General features: G+C 41.0%; 1 long non-coding RNA gene across 1 annotated transcript; it reads right to left on the bottom strand.

The window, feature by feature from the left end:
- Positions 1-277: 277 nt before the first annotated feature.
- LOC141411474 (uncharacterized) lies at positions 278-8985 on the bottom strand. The gene is made up of 4 exons (XR_012436256.1): positions 8632-8985; positions 5330-5448; positions 2992-3163; positions 278-2677 (listed from the first exon to the last, which is right to left on the bottom strand). It is a non-coding gene; the product is annotated as an uncharacterized lncRNA (long non-coding RNA).
- Between the last annotated feature and the right edge of the window lie 513 nt (positions 8986-9498).

Here is a 9498-nt window from a genome sequence, read left to right as displayed (position 1 = left end):
AAAAAAATTAAAATATGATAGCATTGTGTTAAGGGAAGACAAACTGATCAGAAGAGCGAACTCATTGTTCATATATCATATAATGACTGTAAGACAAACAGAAACAACATGACAGCTGGGTAATTCTCTTCTCAGCTGAGCTCTCTCTGCCTCCTGCCTCCAGGCTGAGCTTCTGTGTGCTTGGGTGCTAAGTGTACTCAGGACCTGCCAGGTCTCTTTTTTCTCTGTACAAACATTTAAAGGCACAGGTCCTTGTGTTTGATGTGTGTTACATCTGGTCAGAGAATATCAGTATCTGAGGACTTGGGTGCAGGCTTTTGGTCACACAGGGGCTGCAGAAATAAACTGACAATAGATCAACAGGAGAAAAAGCATACAGGTTATTATCATGCATATGTGCAGGAGATCTACATAAAATATGAAACGTGAAGAAGAAGGCCCAGATGGTTGGAACTTTGATACTATCTTCATAGTGGAGAAGGAAGTAAGGGCTGTCGATACTTTTAGAGTGGAAATGAATGAAGCAGATACAAGACAAGCTCTCTGCCTGTCCCATATTTGCCTAAAAACAGGACATAAATATATACAGGTGGGTGTCCTACTTCCCCTCTCTACCTGAAAAGACAAAGGTTAGTCACTGGAGACATTTTTTTTTATTTTTAAAGACATTTTTATTAATATATGATAGTTATTCAGGGGATTTCATTGTGATATTTTCACACATACATATATTGTACCCTGGTTTTACTCATTCCTTCCATTATTTTTTGTTGGAGATGTTATACAAGCTATGGCTATAAGTCATTTTCTGTAGGATTTTTGTTTTCTGTGGTGGTACTGGAGTTTGAACTAAGGGCCTCACACTTGCTAGGCAGCTCTGCCACTAGAACTACTCCACCAGTCCCCTAAGTCACTTTCTGGAGAGTTACTCATTTCCTGAGTTTTCTTCCCCTTATACAGAAAATATATAGTTCATGGACTGATTGTTTTTTTCTTGTTAATTCGCCCTGCATTACAGGGGTCCTGGTTGAGAACTCAGAAAGGTAGAATGGGAGAATTATTTTCTCCCCTATAATTTTGTCCCTTTCCAAATTCAGATTCTGAAATCTTAATCCCCAGTTCCTCAGAATGTGACCTTATTTGTATAAGGCCTTTGTAGATGCAGTTAGTTAAGATGATGTCACACAGGGTGAGGGTAAGCCCTAATCCAATATGACTGTGTCCTTATAAGAAGGGGGAATTTAGGCACAGACATGAGAACATGGGGAACCCCACATAAGGATGAAGGCAAAAATCAGAGTGATGCTTCCATATGCCATGGAATGGCACAGACTGCGGCAAGCCCTGGGTACATAGGATTGATCACCCCCTAGATGGTGCTCCTTCAGCAGGCTCCTCAGTGCGCACCACTGGATGACCCATGATTGGCTGATCCCACTGACCCTTTAGAATTGCTCTGTTATTTCCAATTCCCCAGGTGAAGACAGACACCCTAAGTGAGGGTGTGGTCTCAACTCACATGTAAGCCCCAGGGCTTCCTCGTATGACCTCATTGCTGTGAAACTTATGTTTACCATGTCATTAGGAGATTACTTTCAGCATCCACTGCTAAATGGAAATGCACAATCCATTTCATTCATTCTACAAACAGTTTCATTCATATGCTCATTCAAGAAATAGTTTCATTTTATATTCATTCAGTACATAGTTTCATTTGTACATTCATTCAGCAAATAGCTTCAAAATGAAAAGTTTCAGTATTTCAAATGGTATGACTCATCTCCTTGACAGTTCTTTTCCAAATGTCAGGGAATTAATACTTCTCTCTCTTTTTTAATGTCAACATACTTGATGTAGGTTGTTAATTGACTACTTTCGATGGCCTGTATTTGGGTTTAGAATCTTACATCATGTCTATATATGTAATGCAACATATGAAACAAGGCAATGATTTCTGAGATATGGGGATGACCCAGCATTCTCACCCAGGCGGTTCTCATCTGCATCATGTACCAGCAGCTCCATCCCTTCTTTTTTAACAATAAACTGAAAGAGGACTTAGAAATCTTTCAAAATGAAGAGTGCGTCTGTAAAAGTATAGTTTATTGCTGTCTTTAAAAAAAAAACTCAATCTAAATATTCCATTTTCTTCTTTCTGTTCCAGTCCAATTGTCCATATGGTTTGCATCCCCTGGCATTCCTGTGACTTCCTTCACACCTTTTCCTGGGCTTGTCATTCAGTCATCTGTCCTTCCAAATCATCGGCATTGCTGTCTAATTTAACAGCTAAATGACTGGCTGTTCCTCTAGTTTCATGTGGCTAATGTGAGCAGTATGCAGCCCTCTGGTTAGTTGATTTTAATTTCCAGCTTTCTGTGGACCTTATCTCCCACAGCAGCATAGCGCCTTTTTGGGAGCTCAGTGCAACAGATTCTCTGCTCATTTTCCCATGGACAACCAAACTCCCAAACTCCAACTACAGAAGTTTTGGAGTCTGGGGGTGCCTGTGCCAGGTGGTGGGGGGCAACACTGGGGACCAGTGCTTCTGCTACTGTAATGAAGGTTCTCTGACCTCATTCATACTTTGAATATTGGGAAACACACGGTGAAGACAGGCGTGGTTCTTCTAAATGAAGGAGAGGACTGGGGGTGTGGTTTAGTGGTGAGCACTTGCCTCCTGGAACACATAGAAAGTACTAGGTTTTAGGAATCTTGAGGTTCTTACTAATCATTACATCCCTAACTCCCTCTAACCCCAGGCCCCTCCTTTCACCTGCCCTTGCCAGCTACCCCAAATGCCTGGAAAACTGAGTAAATATGTATGGAATTGAATTGAATGATTATCATAAAGTTGTGGTAAAAAAATTAACACATTTCAAGGAATTATTTGTTTGAAAGAAGGTTTAATGTAGAGACAATATCTCATTTTGGGTTATTAGTTGTTATTATTAGTCAGACCTAAACAATATTCATAGGACACTTTTTACTTGCCTGACAGATCTGATATAAAGAATGGCAGTCCATCTGCTTGACATAAAATGTTGGGAAATGAACCAAACACACCACTCCAACCTTAAAATTCTCATGAAATCTGCAACAGTTCCAGCAACAAGACAACACTTCTAAAATCCAGAATTCATTTTCTTGTACAGCTTCTGTTAGACTGAAAAAGACACAGAACAGATCGGTAGGGAGGCAGCTCAAATGCCAACACAAGGAGAAGAAACCCTGTGGAGGGTGTCCCCAGAACTGGAGCCCACACATGCTTACAGACTTGGAATAGATGTGGAAGGTGGGTGGAGAAGTCCCAGGAAGGTCACTGGGTGGAAAAATCCTCAAGGCCTCCTGAGATAATGGTTTAAGGGTGGGTCATTTCTTCGAGGCCAGGTGGGGAGTTTCTAGTAAATGGCTAAAGGTGGAGATTTATTTTTCTTTAGGGAGTGTCCAATAAGTCACCTTTAAGGGGGACGAGGTCCAGTTATAACTTGGCTTCCTTTTGTTCACCCTAACATTATGATTTGATATTTGTGCAGACTTAGGTTGAGTTTTCTTAGAAATAAGACTCAGGATTCAGTCAGCAAGTCAAAAAGTTTTACTTCTGCAGAAGGGTGTGCCACCAACATAGGACTGACAAGCAAGCATTGCCTCTTATCCTATTGGTAAGAATGGGTTCAGTCTTTCTTGATTGACTATCGTTTAGATCTGTTTTTAAAGTGGATTTACCTGTTTTGCTATTTGTTTGAAGGAAAAGACACGTTATCCCCCAAAATTGCCCCTTTTGTACTATTCCTCTTTTCCTCAAATTTGGTTAACATTAGCTGACTTTCTCATTCAACAGTATCCAGGAGGAGGAGGTTATTCTGTTAGTAAGGTACTGGGGTCTGTTTGGTTAGGGTTGTTTCAATTACCCTTTAGACTAGGCCCTAAACACAAGGGATTATACAACATCCAGCAGTAGTTAAGACCCCTAACACAACAACTAATGAAGTGAGGACTGGAGTCATAACTCCTGTCCATTTCCCAAACCATTTTTCCATCCTTCCTGTCAGCAGGTCATTAACCCCTGAATTCTCAGCCAGTTCATTGGCTAAAGCACTCCGTCCTTGTACTCCACCTTTTTCTGCTGCTAGTAGCATTAAACTGCTCTGCAATTCCCTTTCTGTCATCAAAGGACCCAGCTGGTGTCTCTCTTTTAGATTGGGGCATTTGTTACCTGCCCCAGTGACTGGAGTTAGAAAATGCTAAGGTAAAAGGGATTACCTATTGCATGAGCATACAAGTTCCACTCCAGTTATTCAGGAGGGTTGCCAGTAATGTTCCCTCTCCGCAATGCCACCAGATGTAAGCTCAGGGTAAGCTTAATGCAGAGTGATTAGTTTCCACAGACATATGGTCTTGTATACATCCAGACAGATTTCCCAAAAAGTTATTGTACTGTCCCCCTAATTGTGAGTAAGAGGAGGTGTAGTTGACACTGGAACTTGGGAATCTGTTGTTTTTAGAGGGTCTTTGCCTTTAAAGACTCCATTAAGTTTGTTTCCCCCAGGCTATCTCATCTTGGAATAGAGTGATCATGCATTATACCCACAAGCTTGTCTAAGTGCCATCTTAGTGGACAAGGGATCACTTTGGCTTCCAGTCATCCTGCAGTGCAAGCATAACAGTCACAATTGTTGAATGAGCATACAGAATATTTTATCCATTCTACCCAGGCATTAATTTATCCATATCCTCTCTCAACTTCTAGGGTTTGTCTTAAGTCTGTAACTAACTGGACCCTGCTTAGGTCATTAGCCAGAAGTGAAGTTTGACCAAGAGGCTTTATTCGTATTGTGGGGGATGGAATCCCTGTGTCTTTATTTAGTTTGGGAATTACATTAATTCAAAACTTTCCAGTGGAGTCTCTCACTGGAGCATTTGTTCCTATCCCATATACCTACCTGTCTGTTTGTCCTTGGTGAATTAGTCCACCCATTGGTTCTGTGGTTTACCATACATCATCCCAGGTGCCACAACCATTCTTATTTTTATATCCTCAAGTAGGTTCAGAATATAGGGAATAATATCTTTCCCAAGTTTGACCCTATAGTACATTACATGACTAGCATCAAACTCTATGGTTTGTGGATTTAAGTTAGCAGTTATATTACCAGCAAAGCAGCTGCCCATGGCTCAGCAATAGTCTTTATGGGCAGAAGTAGAAGGGGCAGAAGTTGAAGTGGTAGTGGCTCATGCCATCTCAAAGTGACTTTTAGGGAATTGTTCAAGTCAGTGGTGGTGGTCCAATAGCCCTTTGATAGGCTCTTAACCCTAGTGTAGTGAGTCTAACCTTTCTAGGCTGTGCATACTGCAGTCTCAGTGGTTAGGAGCACTTCACATGGTCCTTCTCAGGTCAGCTGAAGCCTCTACTCCTTCCAGGTTTTTATTAGGACGGCAGTCAAATCTGGCCTGTAGGGATAGATGTTAAACTCAAGAAGGGGAGTTTGGGCCAGAAGGCCATTTTTAAAAATTTTTTTTTATAAATTTTTATTAGGATATATTCATTATACAGGAGAGGGGTTCATAATGACAATTCCAGTTAAGACTTATATTATACATTATTTACATTGCCCCCATTGTCTCTCCCCCTCAGAAGGACTTTTAGTCTAAGAGAGAGCAGAGTAGTTGAAATAGCCAGTGTATAGTTTTTAAGAAATAGATCTGTAGTTTCCATTGTGGGTAATCTAAGTCTCATCCTAAGTAGAGGCACCCTTAAAGCATATCATAAGGGGATAAGCCTATGTCTTTTCTGGGATCCCTTAGGGTACCAAGAAGTATGGTACTCCCAGTCTGTATACAATCCTTTCCTGACATTCTTTATAATGGTGGCAGTAAAGTGACTCCCATTATCTTCCACTATTACTAATAAGTATTTGAGTCAATCTTAGGCATTTTAGTGTAATCCACCTATGTGCTTCAGAATGGTCTAAGTCCTAAAGGCCTTCTGCCTAACAGTTGTTTTCTAAGGGTTTGTTAACCTTTTTACAAATAACACAACTTTCACAGACCTGTTTCGCAACAATATATGTACCTAAACTTCCGTAAGTTCTCAAGATGATGTCACACATGACTTGTGCTCCCCAGTGACTCCCCTTATGGAAAAGGGTCATAATTTCTCTCATTATGGGCTCAGTAACCATTTCCCTGTCATCTGGCAGTTTCCATTTTCCTTCCCTATATTTTATTGCTCCTAATTTGATGGGTTGTCTTTCCTCTTCAGCACTGAACTTTGGACTGATTGGAGGATGAGGCAAGACTGGAGTTAGGTTAAAGATAGGTATCTCTGCTTGTAAGGCGCTTCCTTAGCTGCCCCATTAGCTATTCAGTTCCCACTAGCTTCTAACTTCCCCCCTCCCTTTTTGGTGTCCAGGTGCATGTGCAATCTCTTCTGGGAACATTAAGTTATCTACTACTTGGACTATTAATTCTTTATGGACAATGTCCTTCCCTCTACCGTTAATTAGCCCTCTTTCTGTCCACATTTTTCAAGTGTATGTACCACCCCAAAGGCATATTTGGAATCTGTGTAGATGGTTCCTTCTTTGTCTTTTAATAACTTTAAACCCTGGTTGAGAGCATATAATTCACAAATCTAGGCTGACCAGTTGTTAGGGAATCTTCTGACTTCTAGCACATTTAGAATGTCCTCTATCACAGAACAACAGTATGTCTTACTTCTTGTATCACTCTAGATGACCCGTCTACAAATAGTTTGACCCCTGTCTGGAATGGGGGCCTATCTTTGATAGTCTGTTGTGTTAAAGCAATCATGTTCACATTGGATCTGGTCCTGTCATCTCCTACAGGAAACCTGCAGAGTTAAGACAATGATCTGTGGTAAGAATTAGGTTAGCTTTTTCTAATAAAATTGCTTCATATTTTAAGATCCTTGAGTCGGTTAGCCATCATCCCACTTTTTGACTTAGGATATTTCTAACTTGATGGTGAGTGCTTATACAATTAGAGCTCCCTCAAAGGTTAATTTTCTACTTTCTTCAACTAGAGTTACAGTCATATTTATAGACTGAATGCATTCTGGCCATCCTCAAGATTCAGGATCTAGTAGCTTTGATATGAAAGGCACTGGCTGTCTTTGCTCTCTGTGTTCTGGAGTTAATACCCCTAAGGCTGTTCCTTGATCCACAGTAACAAATAAGGCAAAGGGTTTTCCAAGGAGGAGAGAGACAACACAGGAACAGTGAGAAAATCTTTTTTTTTAAAGTATCTAGTAGCTCTACTGCTTTGTTTTCCAAAGAAGGGGTCCATATTCTTCCTCTAGAAGCTTATAGAATATAAATCTGTTTTGGGGGCACAGAGGGCCATATGAATCAATCTATACCCTACAATATCCAATTAATCTTAGAAATTTTCTAAGATCCCACTTGTTTTTTGGTAATGGCATGTTTATTATGCCAGACACCCTCTCTGGGTTAAGACTTCTTTTTCTCTCACTGATTACATGTCCTAAGTATTTAATCACCTTTTTCAAATCTCTGACCTCTGAACTTGTGAGCAGAGAATTTACAAACCCTCTTCCATCTCCTTCTAAGGGAACTTTTCATAAAGATATAATCTCTCAGGGAAAGATTTCATAGGAGAACAGGGGAAATTTACAGACATCCTTTTTGCATTGTTCTAATTCCTTCCTGGACTTTGGTAAGGTTGGATACAGGGGTTCTGGTGGGGCTGTGGTTCCCACTCTTATATCTGTCCCAAGATCATCCTTAAGGTCAATTTCATCCTGAGGGGCCATTGCCTACTCCCCATGGAGTAGGTTCTCAGCACCAGGTGCATATGGAGGGAGAAGCAGTTAAGAAGGTCCCCTTTTTCTTTTTTTTCTTTCTTTTTTTTCACTTTTCTTTCACCCTTTACTTTTAATGGGTATAGGGTAACTGGTCCCAGTCTCCAACAGAGGGCATAATCAATTTCTTCTGAGTGACTAAAATCTTATCATTTGCATATTCTATTAGTAACTGACAGACCTGTTCTTCATTGGACCTGTACTTCGGTCAAAATACTGCTGATCTGAGTATAATTCCTAGGGCCCAGACAAAACAGCAGTATTTTGCCATCATTTGTTTTTTCCTGCCTTTTGTCTGGGGCTTTCTTCCCAAAATATTAACATAATTCCCAGGGGGCTGCCTGGAGGAATTTCATCATTGCCCAGTTTTCCCTCATTCTAAATTTCTCATGATAATTGATGTTTTTGTTTCCTAATCTCAGATATCCTTGCTTATCTTTTTATCCCTTTTTCTGGAGATTTCTCACATACAACCTGAAATTGCTTTCTCCATTTCCATCCACATCCCTCATGGGAAACAGAAATCTCAGGTCAGGAGTCTGTACCTCACTTCACATCTTGAAAAGTGTCTCAGACTTGCACACAATCAACATCCAAGAATATCCTGACCACCAAGGAAGTACTAAAACAATTTTTTTTTCATACCTTGGTCTGTGCACAGTTACCTGGTCACCGCAGTGCTTAGTAGGACCCTTCTCCATATTGCTTTAACATCTCTGGTCTTTAATCAGCCCAAGGGGAACAATTCACCCAATCCCAGGCCACTACTAAAGAGTTAGTATGCATCTCACCAAGGCAGGGGTCCTCGAACCCATCGTGGGGCAATGAAGATATCCTGGATGAGGCCCCAAGTTGTTGGAAAAATATCTGGATTAATGAATAAGACTCAGGAGTCAGTCAACAAAGCAAACATTTTTACTTCTGCAGAAGGGTGTGCAATTGACAAAGGGCAGGAAGTACACCCTGATGAAACACTGCCCCTTTCTCCTATTTGTAGGAGTCAGCATTCACAGTCTTTCTCAATTCATTATCGATGAGGTAAAGGGCAAGGTTAACATTTCACATTCTGACAAGCAAGCATAATAAGCATAATGGGTAGCTGCTTTAAAGTGGATTTACTGGTTTGAGTATATAATTCCATTTCTTTGAAGGAAAAGAAAAGTTATCCTCCACAAAGTTTTCAGGGACTACAACCCATACACATAAACAATGTTCTAAAGTCACCAAACCAGAAATAAAATTATAATAAATAGTGAAAAACAGGGGCCCTAGGAGGGACAGTCCCTCCCTTGTAAATTTGTCATTATTAGAATATGGCATCACCCTTTAAGCCTTGGACCTCCAATCGGCCCACTCCCCATAGTCAGACCACCCAAGACGAGACAGAGAAACTAGATGTGCAAGTGGTTGTCACCCGCAGCAGTAATGGGCACTGTGCAACCCTTGCACTCTTCCACCAGCCCTTCTTTGTGCAACAGCTTGACATTGAGGAGCCAGTGCTGTGTCGGCACCACAATCTGGCTAAGATAGAGCATGAACCAAAATTGAACTCTACGACATCCTGGACCCCTAACCCGTGGACAGCCTCCCTACACCCCGCAGTGCTGAACCAAGTTTCAGGAAGTGACTGCCTTGAGAAAAGCAGCACGCTAATTCTC

Source organism: Castor canadensis, chromosome 10 (assembly GCF_047511655.1).
Source record: "Castor canadensis chromosome 10, mCasCan1.hap1v2, whole genome shotgun sequence".
In the NCBI taxonomy this organism is placed as follows: Eukaryota; Metazoa; Chordata; class Mammalia; order Rodentia; family Castoridae; genus Castor; species Castor canadensis.
Note: the sequence above shows the minus strand (reverse complement) of the source record. Positions and strands in the feature narration are given on the sequence as shown.